At 44.0% G+C, this 17,717-nt stretch overlaps 1 protein-coding gene across 9 annotated transcripts in view; it reads left to right on the top strand.

Moving 5' to 3' along the window:
- Positions 1 to 17,717, top strand: part of PLCE1 (phospholipase C epsilon 1) — a 294,616-nt gene that overhangs the window by 111,735 nt on the left and 165,164 nt on the right. The gene's annotated exons all lie outside the window — the stretch shown is intronic.

Here is a 17,717-nt window from a genome sequence, read left to right as displayed (position 1 = left end):
ACTTGTTTACAGTCATGTGCTGCATAGTGACATTTCAGTCAACAACAGACTGCATGCACGACGGTGGTCCCATAAGATTGGTACCATATAGCTTAGTGCAGCAGGCTGTACCGTCTAGGTTTGTGTAAGTACACTCTATAATGTTTGCACAACGACAAAATCACCTGATGATGCATTTCTCAGAACATATCCCTGTCATTAAGCAAGGCATGACTGTACGTCAAATGGGTGAATTGTATGGTATGTGAGTTACATCTCAATAAAGTTGCTGTTAAAAAAAAAAGCCAAGGTTGTCCTTTTCTGGGAGGACTTAACACTGAATCAGTGAGTTAGAAACAGCAGAGAAGAAACTAGTGCTGTACACCTAGTCCTTTCAAAATCGACAGAGTTTAAAATGGGGACAATAGCTGAGAGCACAATAAAGTAAATCCTGCTTGGAGGCATGTAATTATCACCTCTATTTCAGATAGCACCTAAGTGTTCAGAGGAGAAGATGGGCTGAAGCCATGCAGATGTCCTGGTACATCCAGTGGGTGAGAAAAAGACAAGATGTTTCATGGACCTCACTGTGTCCCAGGCACTGCTCTAAGTGCTTACCTGTACTAGGTCACTTAATCACCACACAGTTATCTCCATTTTATCACAGTGAACTGAGGTACAGAGAAGGTAACTGACCCAAGGTCATATACTGGTCAAGTAGTGACATTAAGACTGCCTTAAGGAGCAGGTAGGATTCTGATAGGAATATGATGATAAAGGCATCTGGGGTGATGCTATGGCAGGAAAGCTTGGGTGTGCTAAGGGGATGGATAGTAAGCAGCTTGGTTTGGCAGGAGCCGTGGGTCCCTATAGGGTAATAATTGAGGCTGAGGCCAGAAAGATGGACAGGGAGAGGTTACTGAGATGCCCTCATGACTGCATCTCAAGATGCAGTGGGTGGGCACCATTGAAGATGATTGACTCAAAGCAAGGTGTAAGAAGGCCATGTTCAGTCTTCTCAAGGCACAGGCATGTGTGTCTGCATGGGGGGATCTCTGGGTCTATTTAAAAGAAGCTGTGAGTATATTGTCTGGAGCACCATCCTGTCCCCTGCATCTCACCTGGTGTATGGATGGGCACACGACAGGACTTGCTCACCCATCTGGCCCTGTGACCTGGCCACTGGGGAGCAGCCACCAAAAGAGAAGCCACAATGACCTGTGGGAACTGCAGGGCCTCCATAGAACCTGCTCTAGAACCTTAAATTCCTTGCCTTGATGGCAAAGTCCCAGCCCAGGGGACTCCCCGAGCCCAGAATGCTCAGGAAATTTGGTGTCAAGCCTCCTGGACTGAAAGGCAAACCCTCCAAAGGGGAAGGACAAGATTGTTCTCCTTTGACCCCTACTCTCCCCAAAGGTGGAGCAAGTTGAGTTTCCCAGCCTTTCCCTTCCAGCCTGTCTCACCGCTGAGACAGACAGGGACGGACAGTAACATGGCTAACGGGCAGAGAAGGAAGAACATCTGGCATCTCAGGCTGACAGTCTGATCTCCAGTCGGAACCTGCACTTCAGAGCCAGTAACTTTTCATCCCCGGGAACACATTCCCCTCAACCTTCTAGCCCAGCTTTGTCCAGCTCAGGGCTTAGTTCGTTCAGGGAGGCCTTTCCATGATCTCTCCCTGGTCTGACTTCCTGTCATTTTTGGATTTTTACACCAAGCCTCACAGCACCTCACTTATAGGTAGCTTTGCTTGCTGTTATGATCTCCACAATACCCCAGATGAGAGTTCACAGCACCGCTATTCTTTCCTTATTTATTCATCTCCAGACCTCGCAATAGGTTAGTTCTGCTACACCCTGATTTTTTGCTGTTGCATGATTCCAGGCACACGGTAGCTGCTCACATCCAGTGAAGTCAGCTGTTCCCAGTTGCCTGAACCTCTCTCTTCTCACTTATTATCTCCTGTCTTGTCCTATTAGTTAACTTTCCCTTCCTTTCAACCATCCCTGGTCATGTAAGAGACACTCAATGAAGCAGGGGTGAGTCATTGATTGCTCAGTGAGCACTTCACAGGGTAGGGAGGAAGGGCGATAATTGTTCTGATATCCAAAACCAGGGCAAACAGCAGGTCTCCGGAGCACACTCATCTCAGACACTGTCCTCACTTCTCTTCCTCCTGCCCCTGCCTCCCTCTTTCCATGTCTAGCTTCAAAATTTTATCTTTCTGTGATTTTCTCCTCCCCAAATTCCTCCCCACCCACACACACCTTAGTTCCTTAGCTGCTCACCATGTCGATCTCATTTATCCTCACTTTTGCTATACATACAGCTCTTGACTTTTCTGATTTTCTATGTTTTGTGTCTGAAAATAATGCTATGATTTTCTTTTTAACTTTTTGTGTGTGGCCTCTGATTTTGGAAATGGTGAAAGGATCCATGACTTCGATAGGAAAAGGTTGCCAAGTCTGTCTTAAGAATTCTTAGGAATATGCAGAGGGCAAAACATGGAAGGGCTGATGATGAAACCTGTTGGAGCGGACTGATGGAAGCCAGAATTAGCCCACGCAGGGACAGCCATGCCCTCCTTCCTAACAGAATATGCTCTACCTCCTAAAAGAGATTGCGTTTGCTTCTCCATGGCTGCAAGGTAAAGAGTTGAAAAGGAGCAATTTGGAGGGAGGACATCAAAAGAAAAGAAAGAACTATCATGCCTCTTTTTCATATAGAGCCTGTTTTTCAGAGCCTGTTCCCTCTCCATTCCCACTGCCTCTGCCTCCTATTTTGTAACACATCATGGTCATTACCAGATCACAAATAAGCAAGAGTTGAGAGAATCGTCTGTGACCTGTTCATCAGTGTGGCCCCATGCAAGGTCCCCATATGTGCTGCTTCTCCTCCCACCAAGAGCACAAGTAGAGCTCCCTTCCTCTTTCCTTCACGCACATTAAGTGAACGGCCACATGGTCGGGGTTGTAGTGAAGGCACAAGACTTTGAGAGAAGAAACAGCACAGGTGGTAAGCTTCTCCATGAACAAAAGGTGGCCTGACTTTTGGGCCATGGATGATAGAACTCTCCAGTTGAACCCTCACTTCCTCCTGCAAAAGCTCCCATTGATGCCCAAGAAGAAGCTGCAGAAATGACTGGGATTTACAAAGAGGAGTGGCCCATTGAAAGGCCCCTTATTCCAGCTCAGCACCACATTCACTATCTCTCCTTTAGCTCCTAGCTGCTCTGCCAGAAGTGAACCTCAGTGACCCCACTCCTCCTTCTAGCCCACCTGATGGTGGACTCATATGCCAAATGCTGGCTGCATCGTCTTCGTTCACCCCCACCTTTGACATTACTGATAATGTCTAGTAAGTACAGATGCCAAGAGCCAGGTGAAATCAATTCAGGGAATATTTCATGAGTTCCAGCTGCATGCAATACAACATACCATGGATCACTGGATCATGGAGCGTACAAAGGAGAGAAATCTTTGGCACACCTACAAGTGGTTGATCCCAATGCAGTTGGTCACAGCTGTAGTTAGTATATACACTGTTGTTGACATAGCCTTTAATTACGTATAGTCATATCAGCATAGTGTCCTTTATAAGCTCTTAGAAAATAATGACCGCGTCCACTTGTTTAGGGTTCCCACCAAGTGAAGGACATGTATATTTTACTTTGTTGCAAGAAACCCAGAGAATCTGGAGACAGGGAATGCTCTTAAGTCTACTTTTTACACAATAGAGCTTCATACCATTATTCTGTATATAATCTTTTTACCAAAACACTGTCGCCTGTTTCTGTCAACAAAAGACTTCTTTGTTTTGATAGCCAAGAAAAACCGTAAGCTCAGTAGAGACAACAGAACAGGCTTTTTCAATGACAAAATGTTAAGAGCCTAAAATGTCTTATTTTTGGAATGTAAATTAGAAACTTTTTTTTTTAATATGACTGTATCCTGCAGTTTTGATCAACTTTAGGAGGTTTTTTTTAATGATATTCATTGAGTTCTTTGGAATACAGCTCACAGTGACCATATCTTTCTTATGTGACTACAGAGTGGGTATCTGAGATGGAAGGTGATAACTTTCCCACACTCCTGAGCCCTCTGCACATGTTGTCTTTGACCTTCAATCTCTTCACATGATTCTAGCCCTGAACGTATGTTCTCATACACACATGTAGCTGAGAGCCTCTGTAACGGGACAGAAGTTCTCTTTCTTGGGATAGACAGTCCCTGAATCTTCTCCTTGAACTTGAGTGCAATTCTAATACCATAACCTGTTTATTTTTTGTAATCCCCAATATTTTGGAAGTTTCTTGAAGGCTTACCTTTCCACTGCCATCTTCCAAAGGTAGAGAGGAAGGTAATGTTTCCTTCAGAACCTTCCCGTCTCTTTCTGGCTCTATACCTTCAAGTAGACAGGAAAAGTCCTAAATTGCTGCCCACCCTGTGGGATGCCTTTTTCATTGTTACACTGTGGGTGTGAATGAAGTCGATGGTCTTTTTGCTATTCCAAGCTGGTAGGTAATGTTGGGCAGTTTGTCTCTTCCTGTTGGTTTTTGTTAATAACAAGAAACCATCAAGTTATAAGAAATCTTAGAAGTGATCATCTCTATCCCACTGATGCCTAAGAGCCAAGACTGGGTCTTGTTTGATGTTGCATCCTCAGTATTTAGCATGATACCCCTAGTAGGGCAATGGGTGTCCCCAGATGTAGGAGATATAACCTTCCAGCTGTAAACTATTTTTTTTTTTTTTTTTTGGTACTGAAGGTACTTCCATGGTAGTTAGCTTAGAAAATATTTGAGAAAGGAAATAGTTCTGGGCTGAATTGCATCCATTGGTAAGGACCCAGAAGGATGCTGCTTTTCTCCCCAGACTCATTGCTCACTCTCTTAGCTTCAACCATAGGGAGCCACTTTGCACATGCTGTTCCCTCTGTTTACAACATTTTCCTCTGTCTTATCTTACTTTGCCCTCACCTTTGCCCGGCTAACTCTTGTTGTCTTTAGGTTGTGTCTGGATGTTACCTCTTCTGTGTTCCTGAAGCAGTTTGTGCTCACACCATTGCAGAATTGCATGCTCTAATAGAACTGCCCATTTTCTGGCCTACCTCCCCAGATACTTGATAACTTTCTTGAGACAAAAACTGTTTTATTCATCATTTTGTCTCCAGATTCTGGCACACTGTTTGGCACAAAGTAGACATTCAGTAAATATTTATTGAGTGAATGAATGATTGGAGTCCAAAGAAGGAAGGCATTTGTATTCTTACATTCCTTCTCCTTCAGAAATTAAAGTGTGGCCAGAGACTTTGTCCATGTCTGCCCTGGACAGCAGTCCAAGCTTCTCAGAGGATTCCCCTGGGTTTGCACCCTTGTCTGGGGCCTGGCTGTTGCTTAGGCCCTCTCAGAGGCTCCTCTTCTCTGGATGTAGGCTCCAGGATTTCCCCATCAGGCTGGGCTATACTGCTGTTCTATACTCTTCCTCAACAATCCATCCTGTCCAGGCCCCTGATGCCTTTTCCCTTCTAGAGGTGGAAATTCCTTTCCCAGGCTCTGTGTCCTCCTGGCCTGTCTGAGCTCATTGACCACTCTGGCTCCTGGAAACCTGGTGGTCTCTGTTCACCCATCACTACCTGTTCCATTTGCTTTGCCTGAAGCGTGTTCACTAACTGCTTGTTAAGCTTTATTCTACCCTTGGATGAAACCTGAGAGTCTGTGCTGCTTGTTCTAAACAGCTCTCAAGTCTTACTGGTAGCATGAGGCTCTGAAGCGGGTACTCCTGCCTGCAGCCAGCTCAATTAGCCAGGCCAGAAGCTAACTTACATTGGGCCCTATTTCTGAGGGTGGGTCCAGTGTTGGCTCAACTACTAAGTTCCTGTTCCTTGGGGTTTGGGGGAGGACTGTCCCTAGCTCCTCTCTAGTGACCATTTACTTGGCTCCCACCAGAGGAGAGACTTTCAAGAATTTAAAGCACTGAAGTATTCCAGTAGAAGAAACACAGTGCATTCAGTAAGGACAAACAACTATCCGCTAAGGATTAGAGGAGGGTCTCTGCTTACAGACCCTCCTAGTCAACACTCCTCACCTATTCCTAGCCTCTTCCTTTGCCCCTGGAACTGAAGCTCAAAGGATCCAGATCAAAAGGAGGTGAAAAGAAATGAGTGGAGGAGAGAGATGGGCAGTGGGAATAAAAGGAAGACAAAGAGAGAGTGAGGAAGATAGAAAGATCAGGACAGAGCAAGAAGAAATGAGACGAGAGTAAAAAGAAAGCAAAATGGGGGATATCAAAGTGGGAGGAAAAAAAATTGAGTGAAGAAACCATAGAGACCCAAGGAAAGTTGGAGAAAACATCTCCAGGAGCAACCTAGAAAGCAAGAAGAGAGCAGAGAAGTGAGAGAGGAAGAGACCTTGGGCGAGAGAGGAAGAGACCTTGGGTGAGAGAGAGGATTCATGCTATAACTTCCGTATTAATCAAGAGGATTAGTAAGCTCCCATTTATTAAATGCCACATATGTCCCAACCACTGTACTAAGTGCTTGCCTTTGTGGGTGCACTAGCCCAAAATTGAATTCAGAGTGTGGCTGTTTGCAGAGCTGTGGACCAGAAAACACGCAGACGTCTCTGCGTGAGTTCTTATGCAGGAGGCTGGACAAACTTACTCCTGAGCGTAGGAGACGCTCCACAGCCTTGGGAACAACAGCGAATAACTAGGTGGGGTGGGGGGTGATGGCTTTTGAGGGTGGGAAGTTGTCTCAGCTTCTGCAGGAAAGCGGGCATGGCCTTGGAGCCCTACAGATTCAGGCACTGATACTGTTATGACCACTTGGATGCTCAAGGGCTGCGTAGCTGGAGACAAAGAACTCACAGCTATCTTATCTCATTTAACCCTGGTTTATAACAACCCTGTGATAATCTCCATTAAAAAAACACAAGTTTTTTTGTGGGCAGAGCAATATCTTCCAGGAGGTCAGCCTCAGGCAGTCTTCAGGCAAGGAGTAGAGGAAGGAAATGTAGTGTTAGTTGTTGCAGAAGTGATGACCCAGGCGGGAAGGGGCCTCTGGGTGCCATGAAGACAGACAGCAACACTGATCCCTTCTAGCTGGGCAGAGGGCTGGAGGTTAAAAGCTGGGATGAGGTGAGTAGGAATTCAGTTGGAGCACAGGAAGCAAACAACATGGCCCTCTAGGTTGGCCTTGGTCCCCTCCACCTGTTGTGGACACACAGCAGCCTGGAGCCACAGGACTTCATGAACTTTCTGTCCCTCACAGCTTCACATGCGCACAGCTTAGCAAGAACGCTGCCCTTGAGCCTCTGAGCCAGGGCATCACGGTCTATGCGATTTGTGAAAGTTTGTTTTTGTCTTGCAGGGGCTTTGTCCCCATGTGATTCATTAACTGACCCGTTACTCCTTAGAGCTGCGGGGAGCCTGGTAGTTCAGGCCATTAAATCCCTTCTGTCCGCCTAATTCACAGCCCAGCATCACAAGCCTCACAACATAATCCATTTGTCCTGATTTGATTTTTTCTTTTCAAGAGGGCTCCTTGGCAGCCAGGTTTTCTCATTACAATATGATTCATCTGTATGGTAATTCCCAGTAGAATGAGTATCTCAGACATGATTCATCTTTGGAAATATTAAGCTGGAAGCATCATTTCAGAAAGCCTGTTACATTCACAGCCACAGGGAATTTCTGCAAGAGATGCCCCTTCATTCAGCCAGCATTTGTCGAGTTTGCCCTGTGCTGAACTCTGAGCTAGGGGTTTTGGGAAATAGAGAGATCATAGGACTTCCCCTCTCACCTTAGGAGCCCCCATTCTAGAAGGAAGATGACATGGTTGTGAGTGTTTGTGGAGTAGATGATGTGAGAAGTGCAGTCAGAGGTGAAAGGTAATGTGTTCTCCTTCAAGTCTCAGGTAGCGGTTCTCGAACTTTAGCAGGAGTCAAGATCACCTAGGGGGCTTGTTACAACATAGATTTCTGGGCCCCAGCCCCAGAGTCCCTGATTCAGTAAATCTGGGGTGGGGCCCAAGAATTTGCATTTCTAACAAGTTCCCAGGTGGTGCTGCTGCTGCTGGTCTGGAGACCACGCTTTAAGGACCTGGCTCTAAGCCTTCAGTTATTGCTCCATTGCCTGCTCTCTCCATTGCCTGCAGCATGCTAAGCAGTGTGCTCTGTGCTGGAGACAAAATGTCAAATAAGACATGGCCCCTGCCCCTCTGGGAACTCACAGCCTGGAAGAAGGGGTGTAAACAGTGGCTTCCATATTTTATACAAAGTGCCGCTGTAGAGTTTTGCATGGGGGCAGTTGGAACACAGAAAAGAAGATGTTCATTTCTTGTTGGAGTCCAGGGAAGGCTGCGTGGAGGAGGCAAAATTTGAATGCAAGGGTGAAATGTGGAATGAAAGAAGTTATGTGGAAGGGCGTTTCCAGATGTTAAGTTCCCGGATTATGAAAGGTCCTCAGACATCCTCTCACACTCCTTAGATGTTTCCTGTAGTAATAAAGGTTTGACTTCCTGTAGAAGCTGGTGGCATCGCTCTGGTTAATTGGCCTGGCCTCAGCAAAGCCTTTATTTTTGGCTCTCTGGGGCTCTGTTTGGTCAGCGTCTCGTGCATGGTCTGAATATTCTCAGTAGAATGGAATTCTCTGCACAAGCACTTGAATGGAATGTGGAATCGAGAGCAGAGGAAGCAACAGCCTGCTACCAAAATCCTATTCCCCATCCCTGGCACTCAGGTCTCCAAGCTGCCTCAGCTACCACCCCCTACAACAGCCTCACTGTTTTTGTTGACTCTTTAGGAAATTTGGTAGTTCTTATATCATTGCATTTTGTTTAGGCACACACACCCATCAGAAATCAAACTTCCATCATCTTCAGCCTTCTAGAACACTGCTTCTAGATTCCAGAAGTTAGGAAAAGGGCCCATGAGACCAGTAAAAGGGGTTTCCAAACCACAGCTCTTACACTTGATTCCATGAGGGAGATTCTGCATTGTTACCCAGGCTGTTAACTCTCAGTTAACACATAGTTCAAATAAATGTGATTATTTGTTTTTCTAGCTCAGGCTACTTTAAGGATCCCATTCTAGGGAGGATAAGGGTGCTCTTAAAAGTAGATATATAGGGGCCAGCCATGTGGCCGAGTGGTTAAGTTCGCGCTCTCTGCTTTGGCAGCCCAGGGTTTCCCCGGTTCGGATCCTGGGCGTGGGCATGACACCACTCATCAGACCATGTTGAGGCGGCGTCCCACATGCCACAACTGGAAGGACCCACAACTAAAATATACAACTATGTACTGGGGGGATTCGGGGAGAAAAAGCACACACACACACAAAAGATTTAAAAAAATAATATTAAAAAAAAGAGTAGATATATGTCACTAGTGAGAAAAGTGAAGGAGAATACTGGGAATAGAGAGTGAAATATGAGATTCTAACTATACATCATCTTAGAGAATAATGATGATTGAAATTAAGGTGAATTAATGTCCTCTATCTGCTATTTAAGAAGGCTAGGAAGTATAGGTCATCAAACAGTAACATTGTTGGAGATAATGTTGGCTGACCGCTTCATGTTAAAGATGAGAAAACTAGGGGGCCAGCCCAGTGGTACAGTGGTTAAGTTTGCATGTTCCTCTTCGGTGGCCCTGGGTTAGCTGGTTAGGATCCCAGGTGCGAACCTATGCACCGATTAACAAGCCATGCTGTGGCAGGTGTCCCACATATAAAGTAGAGGAAGATGGGCACAGATGTTAGTGCAGGGCCAATCTTCCTCAGCTAAAAAAGAGGAGGATTGGTGGCAGATGTTAGCTCAGGGCTAATCTTCCTCAAAAAAAAAAAGATAAGAAAACTGGGAGGGAGGGGTAGGTTTCAGACACAGGGCAGATTTTGTCCTTATAAAAATAAATCATCATTCTCAAGCATCTGTCATTGTCTCTGTAACTACAACTCCACAGTTGTTGAAGTAAATTAAATTGAGAGCTAATATATGAATCCATATCCTGTTTTTTTAAGCCCTATGATCCTTACAAATCATCGTTTTCCTGAAAGGTCAGGATGGAGAATAGATCTGATTAAGCATTCTCAACTCTAAGCCAATTGGCAAATGAAAATGAAATAATGCTAAACTATTGGTAAATTTCAGGACAGGCCATGTTTGGCTAGTAGCAGTTAGAGCCTCATTTGGCTACGGCTATTCTGAATACTTTGTAAAGACTTGATGCCATTTCATGTGATTTCTCTATCTGATTCTCAGCAAATGCTGGTGAGAATACAATGTCACCTGTAGTTCAGATGAATCCTATAAATTCTTGACCAAAAAATTGGAGGATTCTAGCCAAGTTCTTGGCAAAGATATAGAATAGAGACGTTAATTCAATCAAGAACTATTTGTTGAGAAGCTGTAATGCCAGACACTTCTAGACACTAGAGATACGCAATGAAAAAAGAAATTAAGTCTTCATGAAGCTGACGTTCTAGTGGGAGGAGACAGACCATAAACAAAGAGAGATGGAAGGATCATTACTACAATTACCCGCTTCCTAAAAGTGGTTTCTTTGGTGACTGTAGTATAGAATTCCCTACTTCCATTTGGTGGTTAGCAGCACTGGCCTAGAGATGGTGAGTCCTGATGCTAAGTCCTAGCTGTGTGCACGTTAGCTCCTTATTTTTAAGTGGTGGTAATAGTAGGACCTCTTCCTAGAGCTGTTCTGAAGTTTCGGTGAAATCATGTCTCAGTGCTCAGTGCCTACTTCGTTTTAAGCACTCAATAAATGTTGCAGTGATTGCAAGTATTAAGAGCCAGTGGACACCTAAGTAACAAGCCTCCTTCTTGTTCAAAGATTTCAGACGATGTGCCATCAAATCTTGGAACATCATAATTTCCCGTAACCCTGATCCCAGAAAGACGGCTTTTGAAACAGAGCAAGGAAAAAATTGATGCCTCTTGACAAGTACCCTCTTTGATCCCAGTACAAGCCAAGTTAAGACAAAGCCCGTTCTGGCTGTATAGAGGCGGAAGCTTTCCTCCTGGGTGAGAGCTGTGCACATGCTGTGTCTGGCTGCTTCATGTTTTTCGGTGCACTGAAGTCTTTGGCTTTGCCTCCATATGAATTACTCCAGGTCTCTTCAGCCTTGGATGTTTGTTTTATTTTGTTTTGGGTCTGAACTCCATGTCTCAGGGCTGGTTTCTACAAGGCATCCCTCTTTCTTGAGTCACAAGAAACTGCAAATGTTTTCTTAAGTGTTGTCTAAGCACTGTTTGCTTTTCTGCAAGTAACTTCATAATATCAAGGTTATTCTGCTCAAATGCAGCATTTGCCATAATGGGAGTAGCGTAATTCCATGGGGAGGATCCTCTCACAGTTCCCAGTGGTTGTTAAACATAGGAGCCATAAGGGGCACTGTTGGCAACACTAATCTATAGCTCTCTATATAAATCTTAAATCTCTAAGAATTATGACCAAATGTAGAAAGCTTGACTCCTTTCCTTTCCTCATTCCCAAGAACTTCAACAAGTCCTGTGGAATCTATATCCAAAATATATCTTGACTATATAGAACAGTCTGCAATTTTTTTTTTAAAGATGGGCCCTCAGGCTGGCCCGGTGGCACACTGGTTAAGTTCGCACATTTTCCTTTGGCCACCCAGGGTTTGCTGGTTTGGATACCCAGTGCGGACATGGCACTGCTTGGCAAGCCATGCTGTGGTAGGCATCCCACATATAAAGTAGAGGATGATGGACGTGGATGTTAGCTCAGGGCCAGTCTTCCTCAGCAAAAAGAGGAGGATTGGCAGCAGTTAGCTCAGGGCTAATCTTCCTAAAAAAAAAAAAAACAAAGATTGGCCCTGAGCTAACATCTGTTGCCAATCTTTATGTTTTTTTTTTCTTCTTCTCTCCACAGCCCCCCAGTACATAGTTGTATATTCTAGTTGTAGGTCCTTTTAGTTCTGCTATGTGGGATACCGCCTCAGTGTGGCTTGATGAGCAGTGCTAGGTCCGTGCCCAGGATCTGAACCTGTGAAACCCTGGGCTGCTGAAGCAGAGTGCATGAACTTACCATTTGGCCATGGTCCGGCCCCTGCAAATTTTTTTTTTTTTTAAGGAGATTAGCCCTGAGCTAACATCTGCCGCCAATCCTCCTCTTTTTGCTGAGGAAGACTGGCCCTGAGCTAACATCCATGCCCATCTCCCTCTATTTTATATGTGGGATGCCTGCCACAGCGTGACTTGCCAAGGGGTATGTAGGTCTGCACCCGGGATCCGAACTGGCGAACCCTGGGCCACTGAAGCAGAACATGCGAACTTAACCACTGCGCTACCAGGCCGGCCCGCCTGTAATTTTTAATTAACTTATTTGGTCCACTTATTTATTGTCTGCCTTCCCCACTAAAGTGAAGCTCTTCTTGCACACTATTGGATCCCCAGCAATTGGCCTTAACACAACATGTATGCTTAATGAATATAAATCAATTGTTGAATGAATGAGCGGATACATACCTGTTTAGCAAGCTTAGACGCCATGTTGTAACATGTTTATTTTATCTCAAAAAAGATATTGACCCTTACAGGGCAGTAGTCTGTCTAGTTTTCAGCATGTTCTATTACCACATTAATCAAGTGAGATAGAGGTTATATAATTTTTTCACCTAGTGAAACTATAAATCCCCATATAAAGGAAACATATTTGACCATTCATTAGTCATAAGTTGGCTATTTTCAAAAGTAATTTAGGGGGCCAGCGCCATGGCCAAGTGGTTAAGTTCACGCGCTCGGCTTCGGTAGCCCAGGCTTTCGCCCGTTTGGATCCAGGGCGCGGACATGGCATCTCTCATTAGGCCATGCTGAGGTGGCGTCCCACATGCCACAACTAGAAGGACCCACAATTAAAATATACAACTATGTACTGGGGGGATTTGGGGAGAAAAAGCAGAAAAAAAAAGAAGATTGACAACAGTTGTTAGCTCAGGTACCAATCTTTAAAAAAAAAAGTAATTTAGGATGACCATGAAAGGAATTATCATGAATAAAAACAATAACAATAGCCATGTAAACATCATTGAACCCTCTTGCCAAATAATGATGTTTTCTTGAATCCCACTGTTTGGGCTTTGGGTGTGACCGTGTTTAGCGCAATGGATCGAGCTGAACCACAGGGTTGGACAAACCCAGATTTTAATCCGGGCTCAGCATCTTACTAGCTGTGTAAAATTGACTGTATTTCTCCACCTCTCTAGCTTACTGTCCCCATCTGCAAATTGCATCAACCTCACAGGGTTAGTATGTGGATTCAAATCTCATGCAAGTAAATACTTATCATTGTGCCCAACACTTCATCATTGTGTCAGTTAACTTTTGCTTTGTAACAAAGCACTCCCAAAACTTAGTGACATTTCACAACAATTATTTATTTAGCTCCTGTTTCTGTGAATTGGCTGGGCGGTGCTCCTAGTCTGGATCAACTCATCTTTGCTGGGCTTTCTCATCTATTTGTGATGGCAGTTGGACGGGCCATTGGATGACCTAGGATCTAGGATGGGCTCACCACGTGTCTGATTGTTGGCAGGCTATCAGCCAAGGTGACAGGAGTGACTGGGCCATGGTCTCTCTCCTCCAGCAAACTAGCTCTGGGTTCGCCACATGGTAGTTGTTGCAGATCTCCCAAAAGCAGCAAGGGAGAGCAAGCTCCAACATACAAGTATTTTTCAAGATTTTGTTTGCGTCACATTTGCTAAATTCCCATTGGTTAAGCAAATCACAAGGCTGGCCCAGAATCTGGGAAGGAAATAACATGTGGCCATTTTTGTAGTCTACCACAGTCATCGTTGTCACCATCATTGTAAAAAACAATGTTTGTTGAGTGTTTACTAAGTGGTAGGTGCTGTTCTATTCATATAACATTTATCAAAGCTTGTCTTTCTTACCACAACCCTATGAGGCAGATACTGTTATATCTCCATATTTGGAGAAAAGAAAACCGAGGCACAGAATGGCAAAGCAACTTATCCAAGGTCACATAGCTGGGAAGCCAGGCAGCTAGGGTTCAAACCAACACTCCAAAACCACACTCATAATAACCATTCTATACTCTCTCCTCTTCCCATTCTGTATATGTGGGATTTTACATGATTGCTTTCTTTTTAAGTGGATGATCTAACAAGATGTTATGGCCTGATGTTAACATGTTCCCTGAGCACTGCCATATCTTCCACTGCTTCATTCACCTTTTAGCATTTTTCCAAGAAGTACGTTGAATTCAGCTCATCTGGTATTAGTATGACTAGCATGTGTTAGTCCAGAACTTAAAAGAAGCTGTTGATCTCTTTCTGGTTCTTTGTGGATGGGCTGTTAGCAATGGTAATGGCAGCTCAGAACTTTATTCTTAGAGCTATTCAGCTCTTATTTCTTCAAACAAATTTGAGGACTTGGAAATGAGTAGCTGATAGCAATGCTAAATGATTACCTAATATATACATAACATTTTTATACATTGAGAGCAGAGACATGGCTTTCTCTCTGTATCCTCGGCAACTAGCACAAGGAAGAGCACACAAAGGGCACATTGGAGGAGCTCAGTACATGTTTATTGTGTGTATCTGCAGCCATGTCCATATCCCACTAAGGCAAGGCTCACAAGCACACATACTGATGGTGACCAGATTGGCCAGGTGTGATCACTAGAGAGTGGTGGGAACTGGTACCAGCTGGAGAACTTGTGCCCCATCCAACAGGGGGAAGGTCTAGCCGTTTGACACCACATGGGAATGTTCAGTGGTGCCAGATTGTTCCATTTCTCAGGAGATGCTATAATATCAGACGTGTATGTAAACTTTCCTGATTTCAAGAAAAACACTGTGTGTCACATGAAGCAGGTCTTTTGAGTAAATCTGGCCCGTAGCTAGCGCATTTGTGACCCCCTACGTTAGGTACTCCTTGGCACCTCTATATTGCATTACAACTGTCCTGAAGGCCTGAGGAGGAATGGGAGGCACAGAATAAGGCAGAGATGGGGCAGTGAGATGATAAGAGAGGAAGGACCCCCCAGAAAGATGGGTGATTGTCTGTTTCAGAGATTTCACAAAGGTCAAGGAAATGAGAATAAGAAAAGGCCATTTGATTAGAGCAAATTATTTCATACAACATTGCGTTCACAGGCTGTGTTCTTAAAAAAATAAAATAAAATCCATGATCAAATAACATGAGAAATACTCAAACACTCAGTTAATCAAAATAAAATGGATTTCTTTACTCTGACCTGTTTAATTGTCTTTAATATTCTAACACGCAATGTAAATCTTCAGAAGAAGAAATATGCACTGAGTTTTTCAAACTTCCATGATCAAGATGTCCCTGTTTCATGTAATCCCTCTAGATCTAATGATTTGAGGAAAACACTTTGGGAAAGCTGGATAAGGGACTGGATGAGACATTAGGAAGCTCTGAAGGCATGATGTGGAAACTGGAATGCATAAGATAATGAGTGAGGGCATAATGAGCCAATGGAGCAGCTTGGCAAGTAAAGAAAGTAGGTCAACCCATTAGTACCTAAGAATTGTCAGCATCTTGATTTTTGTAAAATAAAACGTTTTTAGCATCATTCCTCAGCTAAAAACAAACAAAAAAACAGAAAAAGTGAAGGGTTCCCCACCTCTGATGGATTAAACCTCTTTGCTTGACATTCAAGCCTCTCCTTTATCAGGCCAACTGACCTTTCTAATTTCCCATTTATGCTCTACACTCACTCTCTGCTCTAAATACCCTGCTCTGCTCACTGTCCTTAGGATGAGTTCACTGTTTTCCAACTCCTTCACCCATGCTTACCATGTGCCTCCGCAAGCTGCTCCAAGTGGAGCTGTGCCTCTTTTCCAAGTCTCAGATCTTCCTTTCCTCTGAAGCCTTCCTTGGCCATCAAACCTCTCAATGGGTTCTTTTCTCTGAACATCTAGAGCATTTACTTCTGAAGGATTCATTTGAGATTCAGTGTGTTGGAGATTGCTTGTATGACTTGGAGCTGAGAGAAGAAATGCATGTTCTGAGCTCTACAGCTCTCTATCCTGTTTGCCTTCACAATAGACCCAAATAAGGTTAGGATGATATTGTCCAGCAGCATGTAAGAGCAGGTGAATTTCATAGACTATGCTCTGTTGTTCTACAGCCACTTGCTTTTTCTTGAGGATAGAAGAGTTCGTTCTCTTCTTTCTCAATAGTAATAGGTGCCATTTCTAGACACTAGGCTGATCACCTTACATGTATTATCTTGGTGAATCCCACAACATCCCTAAGAATAGGTGTTATTATCTGCATTTTACAGAAGAGGAAGCTGTCTCAAAACATTCAAGTCAGCTTGCTCATGCTCTTGCTCATGAGCAGCTCTCTAGCTGGTCAACGTAGAGCCAGGTATACAGCTCTACACACCTGACCTCAAAATCTGGGCTCTTTCTGTCCCAGCACACCATCTCCTGGCCACATTGGCCACCAGAAATTTAATGACAGAGAATTAAAGCTAAGAATTCACACTCTGCCTTCAAGTGGCAAGTATATAACAGTAGGCAAAGGAAGGGAGAATAGAAATCTAGTTATGGTCAGTGCACTTTGAATATCAGGGGGGTTTGGGGTACATTCTAGGATCTCCTAAGGACCTAGCACCATTCACTAGGGGTCCTTTTGAGTGCTCGTGGGCCCTGGTTAAGGTGGGATTTGGAGTGTGCAGCGTCATGGAGCAGCCTGCATGGCCTGGAGGGCATGCAGGGGTCTTCTTTTCCCTAGACACTTAGTGATGTCACCAGAGGGGGTGACCTCTATTTGCACCCTATTGTGAGCTCTTTGCTTATCTGTCTTTCTCCCTTACTAGATTGTGAACTCTTTGAGGGGAGAAGCTATCTTATTTACCCAGGCCTGACCCATGACTGGTACAGATCTTCCTTGACTTACAAGGGGATTATGCCCTGATAAAGCCATGATAAATTGAAAATATTGAAGTCAAAAATGCATTTAATACACCTAAACTACCGAAACAAATATCATAGTTTACCCTAGCCTACCTTTAACATGCTCAGAACACTTAAAATTAGCCTACAATTGGGCAAAATCATCTAACACAAAACCTATTTTACAATAAAATATTGAATATCTCATGTAATTTATTGGAGACTGTACTGAGAGTGACAAACAGAATGGTTATATGGGTACAGAATAGTGGCAGGTATATCAGCTGTTTACTTTCGTGATCACATGGCTGACTGGGAGCCGCGGCTCACTGCTGAGAATCAGGAGAGAGTGTTGTACTGCATATTGCTAGCCTGGGAAAAGATCAGAATTCAAAGTACAGTTTCTACTGAATGCATATTGCTTTTGCACCATCATAGTCAAAAAATCGTAAGTCAAACCATCATAAGTCGGGGACTGTCTAAACACATAATAACTATTTGTTGATTTGATAAATGAATCACAAGTCAACCGAGGCAAGGTGCTCAAGGTGGCATGATGGAGACAACACAATGTTATTCCACCATTAAAAAGCTAGATTAACTCACCCCAAGTCACCCATTAACTTCCCTGTTGTTTATACACTACCCAGAAGTCTCTGACTTCCCAGAGACCTTGACAGAATCCCAACCTCTCTGCAATAATGTCAAACCTCATAATTTTCAAGCTTCATCTTCTAAATTAGATTGTGAAATCCTGCAGCACAAGAGGTGTGTGTGTTACTCTTTATGCATGCCCCACATCTTTCAACAC

The sequence above is a fragment of the Equus przewalskii genome, chromosome 1, assembly GCF_037783145.1.
Source record: "Equus przewalskii isolate Varuska chromosome 1, EquPr2, whole genome shotgun sequence".
NCBI lineage: Eukaryota > Metazoa > Chordata > Mammalia > Perissodactyla > Equidae > Equus > Equus przewalskii.
This window is presented reverse-complemented; position numbering and strand designations above follow the sequence as displayed.